General features: G+C 37.8%; 1 long non-coding RNA gene across 1 annotated transcript in view; it reads left to right on the top strand.

The window, feature by feature from the left end:
- Window positions 1-17,190, top strand: part of LOC118620845 — a 164,225-nt gene that overhangs the window by 100,289 nt on the left and 46,746 nt on the right. Inside the window, exon 2 of the long non-coding RNA XR_004957548.1 lies at window positions 6,316-6,429. This is a non-coding gene — a long non-coding RNA (uncharacterized LOC118620845). The remainder of the gene's footprint in view (window positions 1-6,315; window positions 6,430-17,190) is intronic.

Here is a 17,190-nt window from a genome sequence, read left to right as displayed (position 1 = left end):
GTAATAATATAGAGATGCATTATGGCATACTGTTTTGGTTTTTTTTTTTTTTTACATGGGAAATACTGGAAAGATGCTTATATGTGTGATCAACACTGTTTTATTCAAACTTCTAATGGGAATTTTGGGGGGTATAGCTGAATATGGAGGGCAAATAATACACTTAATCTAATAGTATAATCTGAGGGAAATGTGTTAGAATTTTGCGAGTATACATGCGAACACAAGGCAATATCAAGAAATACTTGAAAAAGAAGAATAAGGTATAGAGTCTCGCCCTGCAGGGGATTCAGACGTTCTGTGAACAGCAACTGTGATGAGAGCTGCCCAGCAGTGACACCAGGCTCGGTGATCGTGCACCTGGCAACTGTGCAGTGCATTGTTAGTTGCATCATATCTACTGTCTGAGCAAATATGCCATTTTAAATATGTCGATCAATGTAACGACATGGGGAACCCAGAAATGGACCCGTCACAATACAATATACACATTAAACACAAAACAGCAAATTTAGTAAATACTATTGTGGGTGCCTTGAACTTTGTCATAAATGTTTAAATATGTACCTCAAACTGTGGATCCAAATACATGCCAGATAGATTAGATAGTTAAATATCTAGTTATCGCAGAACAGTTTGTAGAAAAATTAATATACACATCACATTTAAAGCCAACTTAAATTCATAAGAAAAAATAGAACGTAAATGTAGTCAAATTATATGAATGGATAATTTTAGTAAAGATAAAAGACAAAATTATTTTAAAATAGAAGAGTAGTTATGTTTACCATTAAAATAAAAAAGAAATACCATTTTACATGAAATAAACCGCCAAAAAATTTAATCATGTACAATGGTGAAGTTTGGCGAACGTAGAATGCCCATATATTGATGGTGGCTTTATAGGTCATTTCAACCTCTTGACATCAATTTGGCTATAAACATGAAGTCAACAAAATATGTACACATTTTAATATAATAATTATATTTCTGTTAATGTTAAGGGGAAAAACAGTATTAGTGTTAAAAATAAGTGAGAACATCTACAATATTCCTACCTATAGGAATGATTAAGGAAATGACTAAGTATGCTAACTCTATGGAATAGCATATGGCCAGTAAAAATGTGAACCATGTGAATCGCAAGGCACTATAGAATGTGTTCACGAAATGTTAAATGTGATGGTTAGGATGCATGATTATAAGTGTGTTAGAAGAGCATCTGTGTGAAAAATATGCTTACATAGGGCAAAGCAATGCTAGATGCAAACTTAAAAAAAAAAAGAAAAGAATTGTGTTTGGGTGGGGGGATTAAGGTTTTTCTGGTTAAAAAATGTCTTCAAAATTCTTCTTCAATAAGGAAGATGACTAGAAATGACTAAGTTGGACAGCTGTACTAACTCTGGCTGTTAGGGCACTGTTTTCCAAATGCTGTCGCACAGCTCAGCCGGATGTCCTGGGCGTGTAACAGTCTCACGGTGTTCTCACTCTCCTTCTTCTCCGTGGCCTTTTTTTCTTTTTTTTCTTAAACTAGGTCTGAAAATAATTGAGTTGATGATAACCATGATGAAGAGGGGGGCATAGAGCTTATAGTATTTTCGGGTCTATTCTCATTCACTTTGCACTCAATGCCTTCACGTTTTAAGCTGAGAAGCATCTTTCACATCCTTGGAGCTCAAAAACTCTTGCTAAATATAATTGAGCTGTTGCTTATGGGAGGCAAAGAGGCTCTATGTTGTAAAGGGGAAAATAGTGCAAAAGCAGGCAGGAAACCTGCCTTCTAGTTGCATGACCTTGGGCAACTGACTGTGACCTTCTGGGCCTCAGTCTCATCCTCAAGAGAAGGACGGTATTCGATGAGCACTAAGGGTGAGTCCAGGGCTATAAAGACACGAAAATTTGCTACCATAAAGTGCTTCTGGAAGAGGTGATTTACTGTGTTTGCTGTTAGAACAGCACGCATGGCTGCAGAGTGTCCGGGTCAACCTGGGAAGCATGTCTCTTGTATACTGCATGGGGTAAACCATTCAGGTAGAGAAACATACGCAAATCTATCATTGTAGGTAATCTGATTTATTATGCGCAAATAACTGAAAGAGAGCAATTGGTGACAACATGATCAAATATTACCTAATGATAAATTACTCCATTGTTTAAACCATGCAACTGACTGAAATACAAAGTTCAGCTATATTTAGATTTTCTGATGGAGCCCAAATACCGCAGACTGAGGTGGGTTTTTTTTTCTTAGTGTGGTGAGGCAGGCAATAAAAATAAATGGAAGGTAAGGAGGTTTAGACTCAGCTGCTTTCACTAGGTTATACAGTTATTTTAGGTGTTGCACTGCAGTGTCGTGTAGAACTTGCAGGGAGGCTATGATCATATCTCAGGTCACTGTTCATGTCCAAGGAAATGGACATTTCTAAGAACGTTGCATTGTGGTTGTACACACGAGGCTTCCTTGTTAAACACGACAGATCTGTATCTTCTGTGCTGACTATGGGGCAGTCATTTAACAGAATGATCCAAACAGGTGACTAATATATTTGGTACCTACTGCTTTTTATTTATTTATTTATTTATTTATTTATTTATTTATTTTTTTTATTGATTAATTTTTGTTACAAATGATTCTCCTTTTTTCCCCCACTGATTCCCCCCTCCCCCTTCCCTCCCTGCCCCTTCCCCCGATTGTTGTCCATGTCCACTGTTCATGCCTACATGCATATAAATTCTGTTGTTCATCCCTCTCTCACCTCCCCACTCCTTAGGGGATTGTCTTCAAACTGTTATGTTCATTATATTCCAGAAATCAGTGAGATCATATGAAATTTGTCTTTCTCTGTTTGGCTTGTTTCACTTAGGATGATACTTTCCAGGTCCCTCCATGTAGTCTCAAAGGATAAGAGATCTTTCTTTCTTACCGCTGCGTAGTACTCCATTGTGTATATGTACCACAGCTTTTTAATCCATTCGTCTACTGATGGGCACTTGGGCTGTTTCCAGATCTTAGCGATTGTAAATAGTGCTGCTACAAAGATGGGGGTACATATATTCTTTCTGATTGGTGTTTTATGCCTCGTAGGGTATATTCCTAGAAGTGGGATCACTGGGTCAAATGGGAGATCAATTTTTAATTTTTTGAGGTGACACCATATTGTTTTCCATAGTGGCTGCACCAGTCTGCATTCCCACCAACAGTGTACTAGAGTCCCCTTTTCTCCACACCCTCGCCAACACTTGTTGTTTGATGATTTGTTGATGGCGGCCATTCTGACAGGTGTGAGGTGATACCTCATTGTTGTTTTGATTTGCATCTCTCTGATGATTAGTGATGATGAACATTTCTTCATATGTCTCTTAGCCATTTGTATGTCCTGTTTGGAGAGGTGTCTATTTAGTTCCTCTGCCCATTTTTAAATTGGATTCTTTGTCTTCCTTTTGTGGAGTTGTATGAGCACTCTATATGTATTGGAAATTAACCCCTTATCTGATATATCATTGGCAATTATGCTCTCCCATACAGTGGGTAGCCTTTCCGTTTTGATGATTGTATCTTTCGCTGTGCAGAAGCTTTTGAGTTTGATGTAGTCCCATGTGTTCATTTTCTCCTTTGTTTCTATTGCCTTAGGTGATGTGTCAGTAAAAATTCTGCTGCGTATGATGTCTGAGATTTTGTTGCCCACAGTCTCCTGTAGGATTTTTATGGATTCATGAGTTACATTTAAGCCTTTTATCCATTTTGAGTTTATTTTGGTGTAGGGTGTAAGTTGATGGTCTAGTTTCATTTTTCGGCAGGTAGCTGTCCAATTTTCCCAACACCATTTATTAAAGAGGCTGTCCTTACTCCACTGTATGCTCTTGCCACCTTTGTCAAATATGGTACCTACTGCTTTTGAAGTGTGATATGGGATGCCATATCACCACTGAAAAATTCCTAGGTAATTTGGAATCACTGACCATTCAGGTAACCATCGTTAGATTGAAATGAATCTATTTGCTATATTATAAGTGAGCAACCTTTTAAAACACCGCCTTAATGACTGGTCATACTCAAGTAATTTTAAGTCCCTTTATGAGACAAGAACAACATATTTAAGAAAATCATACTTAACCTAAGAAATTAGCAAGGAAAGAAAGAGGAATGATAGGTCTAGACTTTTGTACAGGCTACTGTTAAAATGTCCTTCCCATCTGACAACCATCAGTTTGTTCTCTGTATCTGTGAGTTTTTGCCATATATAAGTGAAATCATACAGTATTTGTCTTTTTCTGTCTGACTTATTTCACTTAGCGTGGTACCCACAAGTTTCAACCATGTTGTTGAAAATGGCAAGATTTCATTCTTTTTTTATGGCAAGGTAATATTCCATTTTGTATATATCACATCTTCTCTGTTCGTTCATATATCAATGGACACCTAGTTTACTTTCATATCTTGGCTATTGTATATTATGCTGCAGTGTACGTTGGGATGCAGATATCTTTTCAAATTAATGTTTTAGATTTCTTAAAATAAAAACCCAGAAGTCGAATTGCTGGGTCATGTGGTAGTTCTATTTTTAATATTTTGAGGAACTTCCATATTGTTTTCCATAGTGGTTGCACCAATTCACAATCCATTGATAGTACATGGAGGTTCACGTTAATGAGAAAGGATTCTTAAGACTCTTCAAGTTCATCCCATGAGAAGAAGCCCATTACTTTTTCTTGAAAAGTGACTTATATGAAAATAAGTTGTGAGTGTATTAACACAAAACTATCATGGCAAGAATTCAGAGAGGGTATTATCAATATAGATACCAAATATTATATAAAAGAGGCTTTCTAATTCTTTCATGAAAGGCTGGAAAAATAAATTATTTTCACAGCTCTAGATGTTCAAATGTGAAAAATGAATCTGTTGTTTTGTATCATTTTGGAATTTATTGTTTAGGTGCCTATATTTGTTGATATAGTTTAATAACAAAACTGTTTGACATTTGTCTTGTCATACTTATGGCAAGAACCCTGGACTAATAATTAAGACTATTTATCTCTGTGAATAAGTAAATCTTTTGAGACCATATCCAAATAAGTTTCCTACATAACTATTTCTTGAATAGCAATAAGACAGGAATCTAGACATAGGTGTCTTGGAAGTAGAAACCTAATTTCCATGACTACCCTGGATTTCTGCTTAGTATGTATAATTATTGTTACTTGTCTTCATTGTTAGGAATGTTTTTGTTTTGGTTTATTTATTTATTTATTTATTCATTTTTTGAACATCTACCATTCAATAGTGGATAGAAAATCTATTTCAGCCTTTTTAAAAAAAAAACAAACAAAAAAACAGATAACTATCAGTTCATTTTTCTAGCATGTGTTGTGGGATTTGGGGAGTGTCAGCCTGTGGCTAATTTCAAATTGTATAGTAAAAAAATTATGTATTTGTGGTGTTGGAGTAGGTTTTTGAACTTTCACTTGAATGTGGTTGTATTTGACATTCTGGGACTTTAAAACATACTAACTCTGCCCTAGAAAACCTGTTTCAGGAGTAGCTGGACGCTGTCCAGTTTTATCATTCTTCTGGTCAAACCAACACCCCCCCTCCCCCGCACCCTGCATCCCACTTATTTTAGGCTTTCGCCAGTTGAGAGATAGCTTACTTTCTCTCAGACTTTCTTCTGGAGCTGAGATAATAATTTAATATTTGGGCTTCATAAAAGGTGTATTTACTAGTAAAATGAATAGAATTAATTGATAATCTTTATAAACCCTATGTAAGCTATTTATGGAACTTTAGAAAACTCTTCCTGTGAGAGACAGGGTGTAAGTTTTTAAGAATGACTTGGAAATTCATGTTGGTGAGTTCTTTCCAGATGATCTATCTGCGTATGAGTTTATATACCTTAAAAGCTTTAAAGAACTGTAACCCACACACTTTTACTGCATTAGCAAATTAATAAGATTCAATGAGTCGAATTCTAAAGCAATCAGCTTCATCTCTCCCTCATGTTTAATTTTAATATCCTAACTGACATGAGATAGTCATCTTTCCGTGGGCCAATCAGTCCTGAAAATAAACTCTTCTGTTCTCACACTCTGTGGTGCTGTTTATTGTTTTCCCTATGCTTGAATGTCCATTTCACTCCAAACTGGAAGATTTAATTTAGTTGGCAGAGGCTTTTGTTGTTGTATAGCTTTAAGTAGCATGGTAACTTGGGAGCAGCTACAGCAATGATCTTGGTTTGATTTCTGTTATTAATGTATAGATTATATAATGCCGCTCTGATTTAAACACTATCTTTTGTTGTTTTATTTTCTTATCAGGTGGAGTCTTTGAGGTTTTTTTTTAAAGACGAGAGTAATCTGATCTACTTGAAAAATTAAGTGAATTGACTTGGTTGGAACCCTCTTCCCAGTTCTTTAACATCCAGCAGCAGGGTAAGTTGAGTCAAGTGTTTTCTGTACGGTTTGATTTAAAAAGTGTTGGAAAGACTTCTCAAACAAAATATTAAGCTTTATGTAAAATTTTGACAGTAATGATTTGAAGCCCTCAAAACCTGTGAAAGATGTCTGGGATGCCATCTCAATGAACATGCTTGTACATTTTTCCGTATTTCTGGGAATGTCCTGATTTGAAGGATGAGAAGATTAGGAAATGTTGTTGTCATTTCATAATTTGGAACTAGATCTTTTTATTTACTCTTTGAATGATTATTTGCTTTTAATCTTGAGGTAATGTGAGAACATCCAACTTTACTATTAGTGAGACATTTATGGGTGATTGTACTGTGTTGTATGAAAGTCCAATCCAAGGTAAAATGAATAAATCTGTAGCTCTTCTTTGAAACTGCTATCATTTTACAGAAATCTTAGTTTCTATGATAAGAGTAGCTATCGTAAGAACTTACTCAATTCAACTTCCTTGTTGCACGGTTTCTGCAGAAAGCTCTTGATGTAGAAAACTTGACGCCAGGAGGAGTTTAGGTTGTTAGCAAATTATTGGTGCTGCCAAGACAGAATTTAGTGGGAACAGGACTTTGGCTACTGTTAAAATGTCAGTATAGTAAAACCTGCTCTGTCAAACAGATTTTTGGCATCAGAAGTCTAAATGATACTGATTTTAAGATTTGGTGATTTTTTTTTTTTAATCCAGGCAAATGCATGTTTTAATTAACCCTTTACAGAGTAACAGAAAATTTAGGGGGGAAATGTATTTCTAGTCTAAAGTCACAAGATTTGAGCTTCTGGAATACAAAATTTTATTCATATGTCTAAATTGTACAGCTTGTTACTCAATTTTCCTCTGAATAAACTGGAGCTATTTTAAAACCTGGTGAAATATAATGAATAAGAGAGGAAAGTGTCTAATTATATGGGGAGCAGGCTTGGAAACCAAACCAATAGCATCTACTTTACCTGTGGACACATTAGGATGGGATGAGGTCAAGTGGTTTTTCAGGGAGACAATTGCATTGTTTATACAAGGCCAACAACTGCCTTCGCTCTGTCTAAAATAATCTCCCTTGAAGCTACTGCTGGAACTTGATTTGTTCGTGTAGCCCTTTGAGCATGCAGTGAGTGTAGAACTATCAAGTGTGGAAATCCCTTTTTGCCTGTAAGGTTCATGACCCAAAATTCATTTGTGACCAATAATTTCCATTGTTATGGGCACACAGTGCCATTTGGAAACATTTTTGGATAATTAAAGGGATATAAGGCAATTAGATGAAAAACCCATCAGGAAGAGAAATGTTAAAAAGAGTTTCAAAAGCAAAGCCTTAATTTCTTTAGTAGCTATAATAGACGGTCGAAGATGAAAATTAATACTCTGAGCCGTGAACTTAAATCTTTGTCTGCCACCTTTAATTTCCCAGCTACTCACAAGATTGGCTTTTACAATTATTCCCAAAGTCCCCTACAGTGTTACAGTTAGGTTTTGGTTGGCAGGACCGAATTTCAAATGTGTTTAGGAGGTGGTTCTGTTTGTACGTCCTGGGAATGGACACGGCCTGGGCGATGAGCAGCTGCCCTTCTCTCTGCTTGTTGTCCTGTGAGTTCTGGAGGACTTCGGTTAAGCCAGCACTTGGGAGTCCTTGTGTTTTAAAATAATCAGTTCTCTGAATTAAATAAGGATGTTACTTATTTCCTAAGATTATGTGAGGATTAAACTCCTGAAAGTAGTAGGGACTCAATAACTGGTAATGATCATGATGATAGTGATTAATAGTGCCAATGCCCTGGCCTGTTTGGCTCAGTAGTTAGGGTGTTGGTTCACAGACCAGAGAGTCCCGGGTTTGATTCCCTCTAAGGGCACGTACCTCGGTTGCAGTTCGACCCAGACCCAGTAGGGGTCATGTGGGTGGCAACCAGTCAATGTGTCTTCTCTCTCTCTCTTCCTCCCTCTCTCCCTCCCGCTCTGTCTGAAGATAAATGCAAAGTAATAATAATAATAATTAATTATAATAATAATAATAGTGGCAATGGTGCCAATCATTGTTTAAACATAACAGTAATTACATTTTATTAATCATGTGACTGATCTTGAGCCTACCATCGTGGACATAACCCATAGAGATGAGTACATTTTCTCAGTTAAACCAAACACTTATTTTGGTAAGAAAACATTTCATGTGAAATTGGTAAGCTTTTTGCATGATATGTATGCCTCACAGATATCCCTCAGGGATTCATCTGTCTACCTGGCCTTGTCCATTAGCCCGAACAAGGATTTTAAAAAATAATAATAAATTTTTAAAAATTGTCCAATTTTTCCCATTCTAAATTGGTAGTAAATAGAAAACTGTTTGCAAGAAGAAAAACCCTGGTCATTAGAATGCTCTTTCTTTTATGGTCCTTTTGGTAAAAAAGAACAACTACAAATTATTTTATCTATAAAATAATGTGGCTTTTTATATTCTGCCATTTCCCTTCAAGTAGCCAGAACTTTGGACTTGCCTTGACCTTATACATTTTAAGGTAATATTAGCGGAACTGTGAACCTTTCACAGATGTATATGCTCTCATTGCATTGAAGGTCGTTAATTAAGAATTATATATTTCTTCTTTAAGCTGAGGAAAGGTAAGAAGTAAAGTGCAAACTATTTTCATTCACTAGGCCTGTTCCATGGAGTCAGGTTCTGTGCTGTAGCGGCTAATTGTTTAAAAGTAAGAATTATTCATTTGAGGAAATCGGGCTTTAAAGCAGTAATTATTTGGCTGAGAATTACATAGTTATGACAGTAAATTTTGGAGTCAGAAGTTATTGAAATATTATTTTAAATTAGGATATCTGAAATATGATATTCTATTTTCTGTGGAAATTACTGTATTTTGTGATTTCCCGGACTCCTCCTTGTTCATCCATCCATGTGCTTTGTTCTCTTCTGTTATACAGACTTTATATGTTTGTTTTTTTTCTTTTCTTTTTTTGGTCATTACTTACACCAATATGGAAAATAATAGTGAGAGAAACTTTTAATCCTTTCTACTTGGACACATTTTAGCAGGTCTTATAAAGATTTGAAAAGGTTGCAAATAAGGTCTGCTATCTGTTCTCTATGGTTTGATATTACTTTTCCTGATATTACATATAATTCAGAGTAAACCTTGTAAGCTTCAAGGTGTTGTGGCCTTCAAAACATTTCCTTTTATCCTGGGTAATTTTTATAGCTGTTCAGATGCATACATTCTTCTGTGTGGGCCTTCTGTGTTTTAAGGCAACGTAAGAGTGTTTCAGTATTTCTGATGATTACTGAACCGATGTGAAACGTTCGGACTCTATGGTCTCCTGACAGCCGTATGTTCCCCGTTCCAGCGTGAATGAGTGGAGCTTAGCAACGTGGTTTCATTTTTCCAAAATTTTTTTCTCACCCTCTTCTATAAGACTTGACTCGTCCTGCTTTGGTTTTCAAGCGTGTCACCCGGCTATACCTTGGTTGAGTCACACATCCAGTACTTGACCCGTTTATGTAGTCATCAGTCAGTCAGCTGACATGAATGAAACCAGAGGCAGCCAAGCAGATTTTGTCCCCGGGCATTCTGTAGCCATCTGAAGTACCGTGGGTTGCTTTTATATCACTTCGTAGTATTCCCTTCTGCCTATCCTTCTTCCTGTCTCCCTCTTCAGCAGTGTAGGAGGCTCTGTGGGGGAACCTCTCATCTTTTTCTCGCTGCACAAGTGCAACTTAGTAACCATATGCCTTGTATCTAAGATGACCTGAATTACCATTTGAGTAATGCTTTACAGTTTACAAATGATGTCCATGTGACATTATCTCACCAAAGGCAATAGCTAGTAGACAGATATTACATTTTATTTTGTTTATGAAGAAATGGAGGCTCATGGGGTTACAATGTAATGATTTGCTTAAAGTCACAGTATTCATGAGTCACAGAACCAGAATTCTGTTCTTTTTTTTTTCTTTATTGATTTATTTTTAGAGGGAGCAGGAGAGAGAGACAGAAACATCAATGAGAGAGAACATCAACTGGCTGCCTCCTGCAAGCCCTCCACTGGGGACCTGGCCCACCACCTGGGCATGTGCCCCGAATGGGAATTGAACTGGCATTACACCTTTACCTTCCTTGATGATGTTAACTATTAAATTCACCCAATCACCCCCCTGCTCAGAGAATCTCAGTCTGCAGGCAACATCTTTATAGATCAAGAATGGCCTTTGGAATTCCAATTCCCTTGGCAATTGTAGGTTTCATCATAAATTGCTAAATTGGATATTGAACAGAATCACCCACTTAAAGATCTTCACACTATCTCTTTTTCTCTCTGAATCATTTTAGACTTACATTTCTCCCATGTCATTTCTTGTGCGCACATTTGTGCTCATGCTGTGTAGTAACCTGACGTTTGTGAGGTTTTTACCTTACACGCTGCAGCATAGTCTGCTCAAAAGCGAAGACTTTGTCTACATTTCATCGGTGTCCTCTTCAACCTTGAAAATGGGGATTAAAAAAAAATAGTAACTATTCAATAAATGATTGTTAAATGTAATAGAAGTATTTGGTTGTGATTTTCTTTTACAATTTATTTGGGGACTGCAAATTGATACCTGGGCACAACTTTAATTTTAATCATATTAGTGGGATGAATCAGCAAGTCTGATACGTATTAAATATCCAGAGCAGAGCCATAAGGACCAACTTGTGTGTGCTTTTGAATGCAATAAATCCAAAATAACAACAACCTACCCCCCGCCAAACAAAACAAAGCAAAAATCGCTACATTCCACTTACAAGAATGTTTTATTGTCCTTATCTTGACCATGGGAACAAAAACAATTGACCTCTGAAAAGAATTAATGAGAAAAAGTTAGACTTGGCCTCTGCATGTAAGGCTTCCTGGGAGATCCAGGTGGCGCTGTGAGGGGGATGTGGGGTACAGCTGTCTGTGACCTCAGGACTAAGGCTCTATGGTTACGCGGCCTGTAGTGGTGGGAAGCCCCGGAAAATGTTTGAGCGGCAGAGTGATGTAATCAGAGCTGCACGTGGAGTACGGATCCTGCTGGGTTGTGCTGGAGGCGTGGGGTCGAGGTGAGGGTGGGGTGAGTGGGCACAAGATTTCCTGAAGGCACAGAAGCCATTTAGGAAGCACTTACATTAATTGGCACAAAAGCTATCACCTCATTTTGTGCCCCTTCCCTCTCCTCCCACACTTACATCACAGATGAAAGCACTGTTTGGAAAACTAGTGAACATTTGAATCCCAGGTTTAGGGAATTCCTTCTGACTTAACTTCCTCCAATCTCTTCCCCAGGCCCTCATGATTCAGGTTTTGCACCATAGCACCCAAATGGAATGTGTGTGTGTGTGTGTGTGTGTGTGTGTTTTGCTCAAATTGTTTTTCTTAAGATTCTCCTGGTATTTCCATAGGTCACTGCCTCTGAGAATTGTCTCTGGTTTCCATATACCTGAAGGTATGGTGCCTAGACTTGTCCTTTGGAAGGTTGCCAGTTGGGTCCAGAGCACCTTCGGATCGGGTGGGTGTTGAGGGCCTGAACTGGAGTTGTGGCAATAAAGATGCACAGGACACAGACAACAGGAGGGAGAGTGTACCTGCCGGGAGCCAACACAGGACTGCCTGGTTGGATAGAGTAGGTGTGTGTGTGTGTGTGTGTGTGTGTGTGTGTGTGTCTCCTTTTGGGGAAGTTGTCAATGATGACACCAGGCTTTGAGCCGGGAGTTTGAATATAACTTAATAGAAAAACAGAAATAAAGAGAGAAGCTGGTTTGGGTCGTAGGATGATGAAAGGGATGATATACCAGTTGAGTTTGAGATAAAAGTAGATATAAAGCATATACTTGATTTTTTAAATTTTTGTCAAGAGGGTTTATCGTTGGAAAAAGGAGTTTACTGGAAGACATGTCTTCTTCCTCATTTTGCTGTTCTTCTAGCTCCTTAAATTTTTCCCAATATCTAGGATGGATTTAGGTTTTGTTCAACTTTACCCCTGCCAAAATCCCCCACGAAGTCACCTCCTCAGGAACATGGGTACTTGTCAGAGTACACACAACAGCCAGAAGTGTGCCTTTTGGCTTCCGAAAATAAAAAACATACGAGCAAAATAGCTCTTTCCCTTTATAGGAGCACGATCATTGTCACCTCACAGCTCACTGAAATAGCACAGCACAAGGACAGTTTTTGGCAAGCTGGAAAATCTGGGCGATGCACAAATACATGCATGTCTCCTTGGCTCTAATGTTCTCGAGTGAGGCAGTCTAGTTCAGGGAAGCAGGACAGTTTTACCTGAGCCCTAAAATAAAAAAATAAATAAAAAATATGTAAATCATTAGAATCTAAAGTTTTGTCAGTTGGTGGTATTTCTAACAACAGAACCCTTAAGCTCTTAAATTTGGGGGTAGCAGTGAGTTGGCTGGTCCCAGCATAACCCCTACCCCTTTTCCCATCCACTGAGCAGTTTTTCAGTTTTAGGAGAGCTAATCTTGATTACATCAGTTTAAGAGCATATACTGGTCTTGTAATTATCATTTGTCATTACTTTGTGTATTAATGATTAAAGCAAACATTTAATAACTATAGGGCAGTAAATATATTTCAGCTCTTGAGCCATAAAAAGATTTCCATTAACAGAATGTTTTGTGCACAAATCAATTATTCAGTGACTGTAGCAGAGCTTGATTCTGTCATCAGCCTTAAGTGGAAATTTTGAGAACACCAATCACCACAGATGCCAACAGTAAGTTGGCTTGAGCCCTCATCCTTCTTACATGGAACCTGAACTTTTTTGGCTATTTGTAAAAGCTTTAGTTCGGTTAAATTCAATGAATATTTATGGCATTCCTGCCCCATGGAATTTAGTGTTCTGGTGGTTGGAGAAACACAATGATGAGTAAGTCAGCACTTTAGCCTTCAAGTTGCTTATGAACCTGAAAAAGAGGTAATATTAGTATATCCCAAACTTGGACGTAAGAAGCCTAAGTAGCACCCGCAGAAATTATAAATAAAATATGTTGCTCATTCAGAGGAGACAGGAATCATGCATTTTCTGGTGGGAATGTGGGGGAAGGTCTTGAGGATCAGGAAGTGTTTCCTGAGGAAGTCTTCAAAGATGGTTTGACAGGTGGGGAGAAGGACAACCACACAGGCAAAGAGATGGGGTGGGTGATATGGCGTCACCAGGGAACGAAAAGCAACAGGGTGTGTTTGGAACACAGCATTGGTGAGTGAAGAGCAGACAAGTACCAAGAGATCTACAGAGTCCAGAGGACCTTGAATGTGTAATTAGCATATCAATTCATTAGACGTTGGAGAACCTTTGCGTTCTTTTGAGTTTAGGGTTAACATGATGGGATTATATTCTTGAACTATATCACATCTCACTTCACGGATAAGACGGAAAAAGCTTGGAGGTAGACGAGTTAGGAAGCTATTGGGATAGTCTCCATGAGAGGTAATAAAGTTCAAACTAGGCTGGTTGTAATAGGATTAAAAAGGAGGGGACAGATGGGAAAGACACTGTCATTAATTGTCTACAGGTTGTGGCATGTGATTGGCTGCATGACAGGTGGGAGACAAGAAGGAGTTTAAAATTCCATTCAACAGTCTTGGTAAACTTTAGACTCCAGTCAACATTGATGGAAAACCAGCCATGGGCAGGTCATTGTGCTTGGTGCTAGAGGTGTGTACTGTGAAAAATGAGAAGGGTCCTGTTCCCAAGTAGCTGAAAATTTATTTGGGGCGTATAAAATATGTGCTCAGTTAACTAAAATTTGAAGCAGATCATGATCAGTGTGATAACGGGTAGAGCAAAGGGGTATGAGAACATGAGGAGAGAGGCCGTCATTCTGACTCTGCAAAGTGGGGTAGCATCTAGACGAGATGACGCTTCAGCCTTGAAGATTAGGTAAGGAACTCCAAAGTATGTTAGCTCTCAGAAATGTCTCTGGAAAACCAAGAGAGGCAAGTATCAATGCCGAGAGGAGAGGGACTTGATAGAGAGAAGGGCTCTTACTTGTACGTCAGATCCTGGGGCGGGAGCTCCGTAGTTAAGGAACATGTCCTAACCATGTTGCGTGCTCCTGGGCTGTCACCAATGTGAGGATCTAAGAAAGGGCCACTGCATATCAAAAGGCAATAATTATGAGATGGCTTTTGAAGAGTTCAGTAGGGTAGGGGTGGAACTGTTCTAAAGGTTACTACGTATTTGAAGATATAATTAAATTGCATCAGCGAGAGAGAAAAGGCTGAGCGTTCCTCAGTGATTTCTTCGTTTATACAAACCTCAGTGGATCTTAGTGCTTGGGTTGGACTTAGAGGTATCACTTAGGAAAAGGTTTGTTTCCTGCGAAATCTTAGCAGACTTTTAAAATACTTCAAAATTGTTAGGTTCCCAGATTATTTTCTCACAAGTAAAAGATTTCAACATTTATTACCAGCTTCCCCATTCCTCTTCCTCTTTTCTCCTTCCCACTCCTTCTCTTTAAGGCACCCAGCTGATCAGGGTGCGCACACTTGCCACACCCTTGGCTCAGAGTCAGGGAAGTCCTCGGGCTCTCCTTGGCTCTTTTCCCAGGTGGAGGGAGATTTCCATGGAGAACAATCCAAGGAAGTGCGTGTACACACAGACACACAGATATGCAGGCGCGCACGCGCGCGCACCCCCCCCCCACACCCAGTCTTTTCCTGTCCTCAAGGATATTTATGTGCCAACTAACAGACATACAGTCATATGTAGGCACATCATGTCACATTCACCCTGAGGAAACAGGGCAGGCATGCAGTCATCTAACAGGGAGTTTTAGGAATATTATTAACAATTAAATATTTAGGAATAATAGAGAAAAAAATTACAATTTCTTTGTAAAGATGAATAGTATATTACTGTAGAATGTAAAGGGATGAGATTTTATTATGGTTATATTTAGTTGATTTTTATTATGTTTTTAAAAATCAATTATTACAGCATACTGGGCAAATAAAAGAACTTGCACAGAGGCACCCATATTACTACAGAGTAATTTAAAATTATAACAGACCACCCTGTAATTTAAAAGGAATAAAAGGAGGGCAATTAAAAGGAGTAGTGGAGTGGAGGAAGAAGCAATTGCTCTTTAACCCCACAAATGCATGATTGTACATGAGCATGACATGTGTGAGTATGTTAGAATCCATTCATTCATTTATCCATCCATCCATCCATCCCTCCATCTATCCACCCATTCACTCATTCACTCACTTGATCACTTAATCAATAAACATTTGCTGATTTCTTGTTGTGTTCCAGGCTGGGGGCTGGGAAATATAGCTAGGTAGAGAAAAGATATGCAACATTTTAAATAAAATACATTCTTCTTATAGGACACTGGCCAATATAAGCAAGTTTGCTTGTTTTATCGGGAGATGGCTTGATGAAAGCACATTTATGAGGCATTATATTTTACCCCTCATAGCTATTTCCTACCATCGTGAACCTGCTAGAGTACAGGAATCCAGATATTAGATCAATGGTAGTGGGACTCTTCAGAGCTTCTAAAGAAATTGCCATACATTCAGATTTTACCTACTACAGGTACTCCTTTTTTTGAAGAATTGAATTGGCAAGATGTTTTATCAGGCCATGATCCCCCTTATCAGAGACCTTGGGATGGATAGGATCAGTATGTTTACTGGTGTGTCCAGGTAAATATTCTAAATCTCTCAGGGAGTTCCCCAAATGTAGGGACATCTCCTACCTTTGAAGCACTGTCAAGATCTTTCCAACCAGCCATCAAGCTCTGAGTGGGCAGGCCATTGAGACTGAGATAGAGCAGAGTGAGTCTGAGAGGTTAGCAATGTGTCACCCTGCCAGGTAACACTTTTGCTTTTTACTCTTTTTTATTAGCTCTCCTTGTTTCATTTTAATAATTTTCTATTTTTCTCTCAACTGGGAAGTTGGTAGGTTTGTGTCTTGCAGGAGTTATCCTACTTTAATGTTGGCTTGGTTATGCTTATGAGAAAACAAGGCCTTTATTTTTCTACCTATTTGCTTTGCAGCCCACATTCATGAATATTAGGGTCACATGTTTACCTCTACATTAAATAGTCAAAAATTCAGATTGAACTGATATACATATGGGTGCCTTTGCCATAGAATTAATCTTGAATTCTTTTGTTTCCAAAGCAAATTAAATATTTATGTATATGATATATATGCATAAAGGCAATAATTTTCATTATGTCAAAGTATAAATTTTGAGACTTTTGGAATTGATGAACTTACTAACATATGTTTTATAGTTACTAAAATATGTAAATTAAACTGTATGTGCATTTGGAAATTTATAATGCATATTTTAAGAATGCTCTACCCTAAACTTGGAAGTGTTTATATTTGACAGATCATGTGGATTTTTAAATTTTAGAGAGAAAAACAGTTAATTTCACTTTAGTATTATTTTCTAATATATTTGTGTCTGTATTGCTTTTGAAAGCATATATATCTTCTTACACCTTGTATTTGTGGCCTTGGAGGAGAAGATAAGAACCAGATCATTCATTTATTCTGGACAGGGATGGAAGAATATTGACCAATGACTTGTATCTTTCATTCTGACAAAACAAAATAGATTAAATAGTCTTAACTGGGAAATATAGTATTAATGAAGAGGAACTAAATAACACATGGAAATTTAGGTTATTATAAAGTGGATGGAAAATTGCTATTGGGTCAGGACATATATAACAGC

This window comes from Molossus molossus, unplaced genomic scaffold (assembly GCF_014108415.1).
Source record: "Molossus molossus isolate mMolMol1 unplaced genomic scaffold, mMolMol1.p scaffold_m16_p_8, whole genome shotgun sequence".
NCBI classification, from domain to species: Eukaryota; Metazoa; Chordata; class Mammalia; order Chiroptera; family Molossidae; genus Molossus; species Molossus molossus.
The sequence above is the reverse complement of the archived record's forward strand: the minus strand, read 5'-3'. Positions and strand labels throughout refer to the sequence as shown.